This window comes from Miscanthus floridulus, chromosome 18 (genome assembly GCF_019320115.1).
Source record: "Miscanthus floridulus cultivar M001 chromosome 18, ASM1932011v1, whole genome shotgun sequence".
Lineage (NCBI taxonomy): Eukaryota > Viridiplantae > Streptophyta > Magnoliopsida > Poales > Poaceae > Miscanthus > Miscanthus floridulus.
Genome location: NC_089597.1, coordinates 106,037,011 through 106,052,558, shown reverse-complemented (window position 1 = coordinate 106,052,558; position 15,548 = coordinate 106,037,011). Strand labels below are relative to the sequence as shown.

Genomic DNA, 15,548 nt, shown 5'->3' with positions numbered 1-15,548 from the left:
GAATATGAGATAGATTATGTAACAGTCAGTTTACTACAACATCCTAATTAGTTTGGGTATTATTGTGATTTACTAACTAGTTGAAATATTTAAAAGAAACTACATGCTATAAGTTTTGTATGTGGTATATACTGCTAGGAATTTTTTAGGTTTTATTTAAGATTACTATTGCCGATATCCCTTTTCCAACAATACTAGAAACACAGGCGTGCCGGCCTACCATGTTGGTATGGCAGACGGATAGGGAGCTACTTGTGGAGATATATCATGGGCGCGCAGGAGGCCGGTGTCCTCTCCCATTGGTATAGTGTTGTCCCATAGACACGAGATATATACTGATGCCCTTTTATGTAACTATGTAACCTATTTAATGCTGACTATACATATACATATACATATACATATACATATACATATACATATACATATACATATACATATGAATGCAGGTCACCTCAGTAGAAGGAAATCATCTCGAGATCCCATAGACCACCCACTGAAGTTTGATCGGAGGAAGGGGCCTCCTGACGTTTGAGATACATCTGTAGCTGTAAGCTACCCAAAGAAGACGACTGGTAGCTCTAAGCTGCTGCCATTGTGGTGAACTTTATCGATTGAATTACCGTGTCTAGAGTCAGTAGTAGTGATCAGCTGCGGAGTTGGTTTCTGGGAGGGATAAATATGAACTTCTGTTGGTTGAAGAACCTGTAACGATTATGATGTTTCACTGTTAACTGTTGTAAACCCCTCGGGATGCTGGGGATGTTTTATTCCCTGGAACACTAAGAAAAAAGATAATTCATGGGATGATTTCTTGGTCTGTACTCTGTAGGTTGTGCAGGAGGTCTCAGTTATAATTTACTTTAGAGCTGTTGATCAATCAACCTACATACTCGTATGTAGGAACCAATATATATAGCAGAAGTTAGTTTGTACAAACAGTTGTTTTCATGCAATAGCGTGAATTGTGGATTGTGTTAATAGCAATCTTTTGTGGTATATAAAGCCTAATGGTTTATAAATAAAGAAAATGGATCCCAATAAGGGAACATGTTTTATGTATATCATTGTCTTGTGCAAACATAAGTTGTGCTCTTGGACTCTGATGTTGCATTTCAGGTAACACCATTCGTGAGTTCTATTCCATGCTAATAGGTGGACTAGAGTTGTATAAGGTGTGACCGTGTGAGCCCTAGAGGTGTGGGTTTGCAAGAGAGGAGAGCTACTCTGTTTTGGCTACCAATGAACTGAGTACATAACTGGTCGGAGGTGGACATGATGTCCGGTCTCTACCCTGAGCCCTAACTCTTGTTCCCCAGGATTCCCCAATTCTTTCCAAATTCCCTCCTGCTATCGTTCTATCCAGTTCGTGATCATGGTTCATAACAGATACCCTTGACCTTATCATTCCCTCGTGTTCTCTAGCAGGTTTAGTCGCGTCCGCCTTGCCCATTGGCAACTGCTCCCCTTCCACAATGTCTGCTTCAACTCTCATGGTGGTTATAGTAGCTGGGAGAGTTCCTCCTTGGAGGCGTCCTTCTCACACCTCTTCTCCTACTGAGCTAGGATTTGCGGGTAAAAACCTTCGCTTGCGACGTCGGCGCCTTTGGTGTCGTTTACTTCGTGAAGGCGCCACAAGGCTTCCCTGCTCCGTTTCCGCTCCGCTGCTCCGTTTCCTGCCATAGTGGTGCTTCAGGTTGTTTCGTTGGTGGTGCTCGGTAGCGACGTTTGGGTTGGTTGCCTGAGTTAGTTGTTTTTGCTGGTTGTGGCGTCTTTTAGTTGTTGAGTTCCTAGTTGGGTCGTTTTTCGACCAGGTTAAATTGCTAGTTGGATCATCTTGACTAAGTTAGCTTGGTGAAGTTCACCAGAGCATGTAGTGATGTGAAGTTCTTAGTGGTCCGGTTGGAGTACCAAGTTGTATGAGATGAGTGGCGTACTCTCTTTAGTTGTGTTATTTTTAGGCCCGGTTTTCACTAAAAAAAACTCACCCTGACACATGTTTCCTTTCTCATCGTCTAATATAAATAGCGGCAAAGGGTTAGCCATCCTTTTAAAAAACCCTCCTACACAAAAATTTGACAGAGCAATGCTTAAGGGAAATTGTTGAATCCCCATTTAAAAAAAAGGAGCAAATTGCAGCAACGCACTGCATTGCAAATACCCATCAAGAGCACCAGGCTTTGAGCTCTAGAACTTGAATTAAGGCGTTAAATCATGCCCCACAGAAAAAAAACAGAAGGGAATGACTCAGTCGACGACCACCTCACCCGTATGGAACTCGTACTCGCAGTCCACGTTCCCCATGCCTCACCGCCGGGACTTGAGCACGCACGGGACCGAAATGCTTAGCTGATCTAGGCCCAGATCGAGCCCTCCGCTGGGCAGCTCGGGTCCACCCGGATCGAGAGGCTTCAAGGTCATGCAGAAGGCAGTGAGTGACGCCGGAGAGGAGTGCGCTGTCGGAGAGGAGCGAGACGCTGGGGATCGGGCGCTGCGCCGGTGGGGTGCGCCGCCGCCGCCGCCCTCAAGCCAAGGAGACACCGCCGTCGTCGTCCTGAAATCCTAGCGTTAGACTTGAGCCTATTGAGTCCGGTCTGGCCCGGCCCTCGGGCCAGTCCCCCAAGTTCGATGGTTTTTGCCCCTGCCCGCAAACGTTAGTGGAAAGGGCTTGGGCACAGTTCTCGTTACCTAATTTTTTTTTTGTCGGCACGAGTCTGGCCCGAAATACTGATTTTAGCTATTTTACACTATAAAAATGTGCGAGCGACATGTCTGGGCCCAAGCCTAGCTCGAAAAGTTAGGCCACTTGCCCAGTGAAACGATTATAGACAGGACTTTTTTGACCCGAAATAGCCGAGCTTTTCTTCAGCCCGGTCTAGACCATAAAATGCTTAGGTCTACTGTGCGCATGGTCGCTGGGTAAGTCGCGGACGACGGAGCCAAATTACCCCCTCGATGCCTAGCTTATTCACCTCTATCCATGAATAAATAGATTCCTAGAGTTGTCTTAAGTCAAACTTTTTAAACTTTGACTGAATTTCTAGAAAAAACCGTCAAGATTTATGACATTAAATTAATATCATTAGATATACAGTATTTTTATAATATGTTTATTTTATGTCATAGATGTTCTTACTCTTTCCTTTAAAGTTAGTTAAACTTGAGATTGTTTGACTTGTACGGATTCTAGAAATTGATTTACCACTGAGAGAGTAATTAGGTAAACAAACGCGTCCAAATAATTAAGTTGTAGAAAAGTGATCACCTGCAGCTAACTTGAAGCTTCCATTTATTTATATAGGTAATAAGACAAAAATAAAGCAGCCAACTTGCTGTGGGTCTCGTCACTAGAAACATCCTTGAAGTTTCCTAGTAGTCTCTGTCTTTTCTTTTGCTTTCAGTCGGAAAATACAATAGATTCAAGTCCTGAAAGTATTTTTTTGTCAGAAATGAATAAAAACAATCACCAACAGTTCCCAACCGGCTAATTCCATTTCTCAATCTTTTCACGCTTGAAAAATAGACTGATCGCACGGATATATCCGCGCGTCTCTCACTCACGTATCCATCGGCCAATCTAAAGTTAGAAGAGCATGGAAAAAAATAAAAAGTAGAAAAGAGTTGCAAGGCAAAATTGAAAGTGGCTAGGAAAATTTAGAAATAGTATAGGATTTTTATGTAAAATTGTCTTCTACATTTTAGGAGTGAATTATTAGAAACTGTTGAAGATAGTCTTATTTATTCTTTTCAATAATTTTTGACGAGTTGAAAAACCTTATGGTTTTGAAAAAAAAATGTTAGGAACTCTCGGAGATGCTCTAAAATGGTCTAAAGTTTAGTGGCTAAATTTAGACCATGGGATCCAAATATGGTCTTGGCTTCTTTATAATGGCCATATTCGCTTCTCTTATAATCCGTATTTTTCAGCTTATTTTTTAGTTGGAACAGTGTTTTACTCTCATAATAAATCAGTTGGAATAGTATTTCGGCTTTTTTTCGGTGAAGCAAACGGGGCCATTGTATAGGACGGGAGAGTAAGATGTTTCGCATGCATCCATTAGTGGGATATTAGAGATAGAAGATTGAAAATTCGCTACTCTCCTCGGGACACAAATATTCATTGCCTGCTGTGCCGTTCTTGTGAGGGAGATAGATAACCCTGGCCTGGAGCGCTGAGATGGAGGCAACGCTAGTGAGCGCTTCGACGGGAGTGATGAACTCCCTCCTCGCGAAGCTCGCAGCCCTTGTGAGTGGTGAGTACAAGTTGCTTAAGCAGGTCCATGGGGAGATAGTTTTCCTTGAGAGCGATCTCCGTAGCATGAACGCACTCTTGCAGAGGCTCGCGGACATGCAAAATCTTGACCCCCAAATGACGGAGTGGAGGGATCGGGTGCGTGAGCTGGCATACGACATCGAGGATTGCATCGACCTCTTCATGATGCCAAGGCTGGGCTTGGGCAAAAGATTGTATCCCAGCTGCGGAAGATACGAGCGTCCCATCAGATCCAAGAGCTCAAGTCTCGCGTTGTGGTGGAGAGTGAGAGACAAAAGAGGTACTACTTGTTTCACGACACCTTGAGTTCCAGTGTCTCTGTGAAAGTAGACCCTCGGTTGCCCGCACTTTGAGGAGGACAGATCAGTGGGCACCAGTCCATTAACCCGTGCTCTCATGCTATAATTTTAGAAGATTTAACTATTAGTTATTGTTTAATACATATAACGAATAAAGAATTACTTATATTAAATTTATGTTTTTGTGTTTGTTTATTTTCTAATATAATAGATCCAAGTATCATTAACTTACTAATACTTTTTTTGCAAGGGACTGATTTTTAAATTTTTTCACTCATATTCATATTTTTTCTTTACATGGCACCTATGTATATTTTACATACGCAATTAGTTTGAAACCTGACCATTAACTATAGTGGTTATTTTTGCATCATGTATCTTGCGAAGTCATGAATCTGAATTTTGTTCATATTTTATTCTTATTGACTACTACACATTCTTTTTATCCTCAAGTTAAGTTAAAACTCTTGTGGTTGTATTTTTTATTAACTCTCTTTTTAGCATTTTTTAGAATGAAAATTTTAGGTCATAGAGTACATTCTTAAATACTATATTACCATAACCAATCATTTGAAACATGCACCATGTCGCTTAAAAAATCGATAGAGCATGAATTGAGATCTTGGATGGGGGTCGCAATGCTAACCTTAATAGAATTTTAATACTTAAGCCTTATAATAATCGGTTTTTACTCTAGAGTAATCTTATAGGGTCTAAAAAATATAGTGACCAGTGGTCTCCCACACTTCTTAAGATGATTGAATTTAACTATCAAAGAACTACATGTGCAGTTATAGTTTTACTACCAATATAGACATGTCAAACATTTTAGTTAAAATATATAAATATATTTAATGTAACAACCTATACAAATTATATGTCATAGTTACTAATAGGTTTTAAACATTTTTTTAGTATGATTAGTGTATGACTTGTTAAGGAAATATTTTTTATGTGATGAAACATAACATATTGCTCATGAATGCTTGTACGACACACACACGTATGCTTACTTTAATCAAATTAACATATTTTATATTGATAGAGGTGGGTAATATGGAAACATATATATGCTCTATTGTTAAACAATTTTTAATAGAAGATTTTGACAGTTTATATTTAGGTTTGAGGGGATACTTAATTTTTCTAGTAATAAGATGAAAATTAGGTTACGTAAAATGTCTATCGTAATAGGAGGCCACATGTAATTAGATGTGAATCTAGGACTACTTTAGATCATATTTCTTAATAACATACGTGGGTAATTTAAATATAGAATCATTGGTTACTTTATGTTGTTTTTTGCAATATCAACATAGGGTAATTATTTAGATATTTCCAAGAGCTATTATTATCAATGTTGATTAGGTTATACTGAATTGATAGTTAGATGTTTCTGAGTTTTGTGAGATTTTGTAGGATCTATATATTGTTTTTCTATCGAGTCTTGTGAGGATAAATGTGGAGGTTCCATTCAGGACATCTAGATCATAGAGTTTATAGTATTTATCTTTTTCTTAAATCATATGTATTTAGTTGAAATATAATCTTATAGTTTGGCTTTCAACTTTTAACGGAGATGTTGCAATTTTTCCACTTTTTAAGTAAAAACTCTAGCCTTTTTTAATCTTTTATTCAAAAGTTTTTTATTCTTAAAAAGTGTTAGGTCCATGTAGTATTGTTTTCCACATGTTAAGTTGAAACTCAACTTGCACCGCGGCACTGGACATGTTGAATTTGTTCTATCACATGATTATATGTGTGTAGTATTATTCTATATATCATAGAGTGTTTAAAATTAAATTACAAATATTTATATGATATAATGTTTTAGTCAGAATGTATAAATTTATTTAAAATAACTGAAATTTATTAATATGGAGTATTAATATAAATTGAAGTTATTTTCCACACACACACACCATACTTTATGAATAATATTTTGTTTTCTACAATAGCATATGTTAGTATTTACATGTAGATTTGATAGATATTCTTTTTTTATTTTTTTAAGTGATTGAGGTATATACAAATATTTATCTTTCGTGTTGACATTTATGGGTAGGTTGAATGCAACCTTAGGAGGTTATTTTGCAGTATCTTTTATAATGATAAGGAAGGGGAACTCATAGAAGCATTATGGGTATTTTAGTTTATATCTTTGATAATGGTAGACGTGAGTAATTTAGATATAAAGTTAGATGGTTATTTGAAATTATCCTTCATAATAGTCAAGATGGGTAATTTAGATGCAATCTATAGGGGTTATTTCGAATTATGTTTCATAATGATAAAGGTGTGATTTAGAAGCAAATTTAGGGAGCTATTTAAATTGTCTGTCATAGTGACAGATGTGGGAATTTATATACAAATTTAGGGGGGTTATTCTGAATTATCTTGCGTAATGGCAGTGGTGGGTAATTTTTATTCTAAATTACAACAGATCCAATGGTTAATATCTATGATGATTCGAGTCAACCAAATTAAAGGCTAGATGTTTCTGATTTTTGTGAGAATTTCTATGATTTATCTTTTTTATAGCGTGTCTGGTGGAAATTAATGTGGTGCCTCCGTTGAGGTCTCTAATTAGTAATAGTAAGATTGATGGCCCAAAGGATGAGATCATTGAGCCACTTATGGACAAGAGTAGGGGCAGTGCCTCATCGGAAGATGTCATGACAGTGTGCATTGTGGGTTGTGGAGGCTCAGGCAAGACCACTCTTGCCAACCAAATTTACTGCAAAATCAAGGGGGAATTTCAGCGTGCAGCTTTTGTGTCGGTGTTTCAGAATCCTAACATAAAGAAGGTTTTGGTGAGCATTCTTTCACAAGTTGGTGCCGATTCTTGCGCGTTAGATGATGAGCAGCAAATTATCAACAACCTAAGGGAATACCTTAGTGACAAGAGGTACCTTGGGTTTCCTTTTTCTTATATCATGCCACAAGATTATTTAGAAGTTTGTTTCATACTGTAAAAAGACAATTCGCAAAAAATATATCCCTGCCTCTGTAGTGTGTCAGGCTGGGCCTATTCCCAGTTCCATAAAACAGTGGTATTTAGAAGTTGTTTCGTACATGCAGTGGTATTTAGCAAACATATGTTTGACTTGGTTGTTGTAGAGCGGCAAATCTTCCTCATCATCATTGCAATAAAATGCACATTAAATTGGGTATGCCATTAGAGTACGCAACATAAGAAAGCGATGCTCTCTGCAAAATTCAAATGTAGCCAATGGAAATTGTAATAAGAGTTTCCATCTGATCTAGGTTCACAATAAAAACGTATGCAGTATGCAGCCTTTGGTCTTGGTAAGCTAGCTAAAGTTTCTGTATATCCTAGTGCAGGTACAAAATATAGAGATTCTTTTTGTTCCTGATGATGAGTATGCCAGGTTACCGATTAGAAAGAGGACAAAGTCAAAGGGTAAGCCTATGAATACACTGTAATGCCTGTGGAAGAAAAGATTATTGATTCATGTTTCACACGGCCATTCAACGCCTCCTTTCACATATGTAGCATTATACGAGCATCTTCTTTTTACAATCTTCTTTTATTTTTAATCACACAAACGATAACTTTTAAGTTGAACTCATTCAGAGTCTTGCAATGATGATATGCCCATGCAAGTCTATACTAGATCTCCTATCAAAAAAAAAGTCTATACTAGATCTCAATAGTAGATATCCCAGTATATCTGTCTCCTTCCCATTGCTGTTTACATTCTTTATAAAATTGTTTATTTATGGGTGCATACTGTTAACATAGTCAAGCATCGTTACAGGTACATTGTTGTAGTCTATGATCTTTGGGATAAACAAACATGGGAAATTATCAAATGTGCATTGGTCAAGAATCGTTGTGGTAGCAGAATTTTGACAACAACACGAAAATATGATGTAGCTAAATCATGCTGCTCCTGTCTTGGTGATCATGTTTATGAAATGAGACCGCTTAATATTGTTGACTCCAAGACATTGTTCTTCAAAAGAATTTTTTATCCTGAAGATAGGTGCCCAGCACAGCTGGCAGAAGCTTCTGATGAAATATTGAAAAAATGTGGGGGTCTGCCTTTAGCGATTATTTCCATATCTAGCTTATTGGCAAGCAAACCAAAGTCTATAGATCAATGGAACAAGGTGAAAGTTTCCCTAAGTTGCACATTTGAAAAAAACTCCAGATATGGAAACCATGAGACAGATAATCTCACTAAGTTACTTTGATCTTCCAAACCATTTGAAAACATGTTTATTATATTTGAGTATATTTCCAGAAGGTTGTGAGATAAGAAGGGAGCGTTTGGTGAGTAGATGGATTGCTGAAGGATTCATTAGCCAAAAACAAGAACAAAACATATATGAAGTGGGGGATAGTTACTTTAATGAGCTCATCAACAGAAGCTTGATTCAACCTGCAAGCATAAGCCGTGATGGTCAAATAAATGCTTGCCAAGTGGATGACACCATTCACGATTTCATTGTGTCCAAATCAACTGAAGAAAATTTTGCTACACTGATTGGTGCCTCAAAGCTGGTACCCATGCCACGAAGCAAGGTCCGTCGACTATCTCTTCAAAATGGCAACCAAGAAAATATAAAGTTCTTGGTCAAATCTCATGTACGGTCACTAACCGTATTTGTCAATTCTAAAAGAATGCCATCTCTTTTGGGTTTTGACATTTTACGTGTGTTGGACATAGAAGGTTGCCATTCATTAAGAAACCGTCATCTTGAAAATCTGGAAAGACTCCACCAGTTAAGATATTTGAATATATGAGGATCATGTATTAACGAGCTCCCAAAGCAAATGGAGAACTTCAACATTTAGAGACACTAGACATAAGGTCAACTTATGTAGAAGATTTACCATCAGGCATTGTCAGAATGAAGAGTTTGGTTCGTTTGCTTGTTGATTGTCATGTTAAATTGCCAAAAGGAATAAGCAATATGCAGACACTAGAAGAGCTAACAAGTTTCTCAGCTTTATTGAACGACTCAAACTTTTTGCAAGAACTAGGTAAGCTAACAAATTTGAGGGTGCTCCGAGTAATTTGGAATCTTGATGACTTTGGAGGTGATGGAGGAAGCCATAAGGAATCTTTATATTCTTCTCTCAGTAAGCTGGGCACATGTAACCTTCAGTCCCTTTTCATTGATATCAATGGATGTGATGAAGATAATAACTTCTCACTGGATAAGTGGCACCCTGCTCCATTTAGACTAAGACAATTTTACATTGGCCAGTGGTGTCCCATCCCGAAAGTTCCCAATTGGATGGGCTCATTAATCAATCTTGAAGAGTTAGTTCTATATGTTGACAAAATTGGTCAAGAGGATGTCCAGATGCTGGGACACATGCCTGCTCTACTATCCCTAACCATATACTCAAATACCGCCTTTGAAGGGAGTACCACAATGCGTGGATTTCAATCTTTAACAGTTTTTCAAGTTTTATGGTAATTCTGTGGGGTTAATTTTTGAACCTGGGTCTATGTTAAAGCTTGAGTGCCTTGATGTTATATCCAGCGTGTTTTGGATTAAATCTTCAGACAGTAGTTTTGATTTTGGCATACAACACCTATTCAACCTCAGAAATGTCTACATTCAACTTGAATCTACTGGTTCTACTAGTGGAGAGTTGGAAGCTGCAGAATCAGCTATCAAGAATGCAGTACAATCACTTCCCGGACACCCTAAACTCAACCTGAGGATGTTACAATGAAAATAGTTGGGCTCCTAAGTGGCTAGTTAAACTAAACCGATACTAGCCTGAGATTTCAGGTATCAACTGTTGATTTAATTCTTATATTCTGATTAACACCATTCTCATATTCTGCTCTCTTGAACCGAGCACTTTGGTACAGCCGGCGGTTGGCCCAAATCTGATCGGACAACAAAACCCGGCCGGCACACCCTGCAAGTCCCAAGGTTGTGAGTGCTATTGGTGCAACCTAGCAGTCTTCTGTTGATCCAAAACCGCAGGAGGTTCCTGTCATCACGCGAACTGGAACGAGCAGCAGGCAGCCTGACATCGTTGTATCAGGGTGATACTTTTGGAATTGTTAACGACAATACGCAAGCTTCAGAGATGGGATTTTTCCCTGCTACAGAGACATACAGTACTCTTCATCTACTACTAACGTCATTTTGACGCCGTTACAGTCAAACGGTACAAATTTTATACCAGGTTTGAATGTAATTAGTAGTTGTTCTAATACGTTAGAATATAGCTCTCGTTCTAACTTTGTCTCTTCTACTGATGGTATATTTGCAGGTAACGAAGATATGATGCAAAAGGCAATGAGAAGTGCTGCAATACGCTGTTGAGAAATCGTTCTATGGATCTATGTATACGCTCGTAGAGCACAGTATGACACCAGGAATTTTTTTTTAGATAACATGACACAAGGAAATAGGGAGGAATGAGAAGCTCTTTATTCCTTTCTCTTGCATGTTGTACAGAGTACAGTAAGCTTGTGTTCAGTTCTCTCATTGCCTTAATTTATACTCCCTCCTTTTGTTTTTTTTTATGTCACAGTCACATTAGCTTTGTCCTAAGTCAAATATTACTATCTTTGATCATCCAATTAAAATATAATGTCATGAATCCATACAAATTAAACAAATGGAGGCAGGATGACAAAGCTAACATGACATGTAAAAACAAAAAGAGGTAGTAGTGTTCAGTTCTCTCATTGCCTTAATTTATAGGCAAATGAGACAACCAGTGAAAACTTATCTAGGTCTTCACCCATCTGCTTATTGCCTCCGAAGAGACCTTAATTCCTAACCTACATTTTTATAATTTATTTTTTTGAAAGATTTTTATATTTAGGTATCTGAAAGAGTTTGGCGTTACGATAATTGACGCCTAGATTATATATGACAGGACAACGCTTTGATACTTAGATGACGGGATAACTGATGTAGCAAAGCTCGGCACCGTGAGTCCTAGCACCTGCCTCAGGGCTTCACCAATACTCCACCGTGGCGTGCTACCCCAACTTCCACATTAACAGTTGGTAGCCATGTCATATCAATTGGTAGTCTCACGGTGTGTCCGGTGTGCCTATAGAAACTACAGTGCCCTCACCTGATAAAAGGATGAGGCACCCTCACCTGATAAAAGGATGGGGCAGTGTCTAAGGAGAGCGTCGGAGGGATGAAGTGCTCCACCATGACGTTGCCTCTCCCAGAACAGGCCCACGAAGAGAGAGTAAGAGGCAAAGAACAGTAGGGGACCAGAAGTGTTGTATGACTGCGTTGAAAGAATTGTAGCCTTAAATGCTCTTTTATCTACGTACACATTAGCTTATAGAGCAAGGCTAATAATATAGGTTACTGCTAGTTATATAGATCTTGCAACCCATCTCTCAGTCAACTATATAGTAGTGAGCTCTTCACTATTAAATACATACCCCACTTTCATCTCTCACACTTCTCTTTTCTCTTTTTTCCACTTAGCATTCAGCCCATCTATGACTTGCTATTATAGCTTAGGTGAGGCTGACACTGTCCGCTGCTCACGTTGATGAAGCCCTTAGGGCAGCTCCAGCGCAAGCGTATACAAGTAGTGGTCTCAGACAAAAGCAGCGGTGAGGCTATCCTAGACGATTGATTCTCCCAAAGCAGGCATACAATGCCTATCCTTTTATGGTCCCATCGTTTGGCAGGAAGCTTTGTCAGAGTTTTTATGTGCTTGAACGATTCTTTCTCTCATCACGCGCTCCAAACTGTGTGCTCCGGTCTTTTGTCAGACGAAGCTATCGCAGGCTCGCAGCTCTGCAGGATCCTCTGACCGTTTGCGAAGCATACTCCCTCCCTCGTTTATTGAAAACGTCGTTTTTTACTTTTAGACTTTTTATTTGTTTGTTCGTCTTATTCAAAAAATTTATATAAATATTATTTATTTTGCTATGACTTATTTTATCATTAGAGATATTTTAATAATAACTTATTTATTTCATTATTTAAACGGTCAAAAAAAGTAAAAGTAAAAAACAACACTTTTAATGGACACCGGAGTACGCTAGCGATGATTTAGATACCATATGTAGAGGATGGGGCTTCCAAACAAGATGTAGCGTTGGGGTGGCCTCAAGGTTGTGGCGCCGAACTCACTGCCAAAAGCAGTGGCGTCCACTTCCACGATGTCGCTCTGCACGTTCTATCTCTGTTGCCGCAACGATCAACAATCCTGTTTTTTCTCTCTCCAGGCCTGTTTGGAATATGGAATTTTACAAGAATCACATAGAAATTTCATAGGAATTAGTTTAATTTCACAGAAAAAATACAAATAGAAAATTTTTTCAGGTTCCAAACAGACCCTCGAAGTCTAAACCAAATCCTTCCAATGTTCAGATCTGAGCGCCATGGCTGTGTGTGAGGGGATGCGGTGCTAATGCTCCTGGGCCATGCTGCTGTCTCCAGTCTTCTGTCCGTCACCCACCTCGCCAGCTTCTACAGCACATGTTTAGAGCAAGGCTAATAATATAGCCGGCTTGTCGGCTGTAAGGTTCCTTGCAGCCTTCTCTCAGCCCACTCATATAGTAGTTGGCTCTTTACAGTTAATACATGGCCCACTTGTCTCTCTCACAGACTTTCTTGGTTCTTGTGCCCAAGCCGACTGTAAGCTTACAGCCCACTTCTCCTCTTTCTCCTCCCCTCTCTCCTCCACATCAGTATTTAGTCGGCTTACAGCCTGTTATTATACTTGCTCTTATGCGGTACAAAAGCAGGAATTTAGATGATAGTACCACCTGTCAGCTCCGTCTAAAAAAATATATAATTCTCGATTTTCGAGAAGTCGAGCCGTTTGAATTTTGACAAAATATTATAAAAAAAGTACTAACATTCAATATGCAAAATAAATACCATTAGATTCGTTATAAATATATTTTTATAATATATTTATTTAGAGACATAAATGTTAATAGTATTTACTATAAACTTGGTCAAACTTAAACTATATTGACTGACACGGATTCCATAATTACATTCTTTTACGGATAGAGAAAGTACTCCTAGATGCATACTCTCCCGTCCCAAAATAGAGATCGTTATGGGATGCGTGCAGGTAAAACTTTTTCAACTTTTGACTAGATTTATAGAAAATGTGTGTAACATTTATATCTTCAAATAAGTTTATTATGAAAATATATTCAACGATCAATCTAATGATACTAATTATGTATTATAAATATTAATATTTTTAATATATATTTGATCAAAGTTAAAAGTGTTTGATTTCTAGAAAAGTGGGAATGACATTTATTTTGGGACCGGGAGTACGGAGTATTAGCCTGTTCGGGAGGCCGTATCGTATCGTGGATTATTTACTGCTGGCTGGTTTGGTGTGAGAGAAAAACACTGTTTCTGGCTGGAAATTTACGATCGTTTACGAGCAAGCGAACAGGCTGTATATAGGCAGCACAACAACCAAAGCAGGATATTATATGAATAGTGCATGTTAATAACCCATTCACAAATTCTGAAATCACCAGGCCTTCTTTTCAGACTAGGTGGGCAAAGATTTAATTGTTTTTTCATATAGCTGCCGCCACTCCAGGATGACTATATATATGCCCACTACCACACTCAGTGTTATTCTAAACATGTTATCCTAAACGCTAAATGATAAACAGTCCGTCATCCTTTGTTTAACGTTTAAACAGTTTAGACGGTGTTTAAACGAATTAAAACAGTCGGTTTTACACAATATATTACCAAAATATGTATATTTTTATGTAAAATTAACTATTCTAGCATTTATACGTATTTATGCAATAAAAATCAATTATTTTAGTATGTATATATATTTATGCATGTGAAAAGAAACAAATATACATATTTATGCAATTATGCAGGTAACAAATCAAGTGCAAAATGGTGGCGATCAAAGCTGGCCGGCTCGTTGCACCCAGGAGGCCAGGACTCCAAGTCCAATCCCGATCCTACAAGAACTCCAAGGCCAGAGCCTGAAGGCCGATCGATCATTGTGTCACACCCCGTGGCCACCGGTGGTGAGGACCGGGACGTGAGGAAGACGAGGATGCTCTCACCGGTAGGTTCCGGTGGCCACCGACGAAGATCGCCAGGACGTGAGAAGATTTGCCGCCGTGGAAGAAAAGAGCAGGGCAACACCGGATTCAATTTTCTGATCCCCTCTACTCTGGCCCTTCTCTGGCTTATATGCCTGCCTTCACATAATCTTACATGTGGGGCCCCTTTGTGTATAGACCATGTCTATGGGTGTTACACTGTATAGACCATGTCTATGGGTGTTACATTTCCACCCCCACAAAACGTTGCTTGTCCCCAATGGGCGTGACCTGCATAACCTTGATCAGCTATCTCATCTCTCCAAATTCCAACGTCCCATTGTCTCACAGTCATCAGTGCAAGCTGATGCTCACATTCTGTTGGCCTGAAACCCCTCCATCCCTATGATGACATTTTCTGGAGTACTGACCGAAACATTTCAATCTTGCAATTTCCAAGGGGAATGGTACTAACACTCCATGGTTGTAATTCCATAACCACAATGTGCAGACCACTTAATCCTTGGCATTCTTCATAGAATCATAGATGGCAAAGTTCTCACTGCCATGGTTCAACTCCTGGACTGCAGGAAGTTCACCAGATATGCCATTTACAGTGACGGACGCCAAGTTCTAGAATCCCTGGAAAATCATGGACAAAACTAAGAAATTTGGTGCATCGCTGTCCTTGCACAAAAGTTCTCTCTCTTTGCTTGTCATCCAGGTCATCTCCTTTCCATGCCAACTGCGACAAAAGATGTCCACCCCCACAAAATGTTGCTTGTCCCCAAGCAACAGCATGAAAAATACCAGGATCCTATGGACGGATGATGGATAAGATAACCAAGGAGTCCCTAACATCGAGATGTAATACTGATATGCATATACTGCCGTTGATGAGCAAACTGAAGCATCTCTTTCTAGCACAGAGATTACCAA

General features: G+C 39.0%; 1 pseudogene; it reads left to right on the top strand.

The window, feature by feature from the left end:
- Positions 1-4,177: 4,177 nt before the first annotated feature.
- LOC136524321 (disease resistance protein RGA5-like) lies at positions 4,178-10,649 on the top strand (annotated as a pseudogene).
- Positions 10,650-15,548: the final 4,899 nt, after the last annotated feature.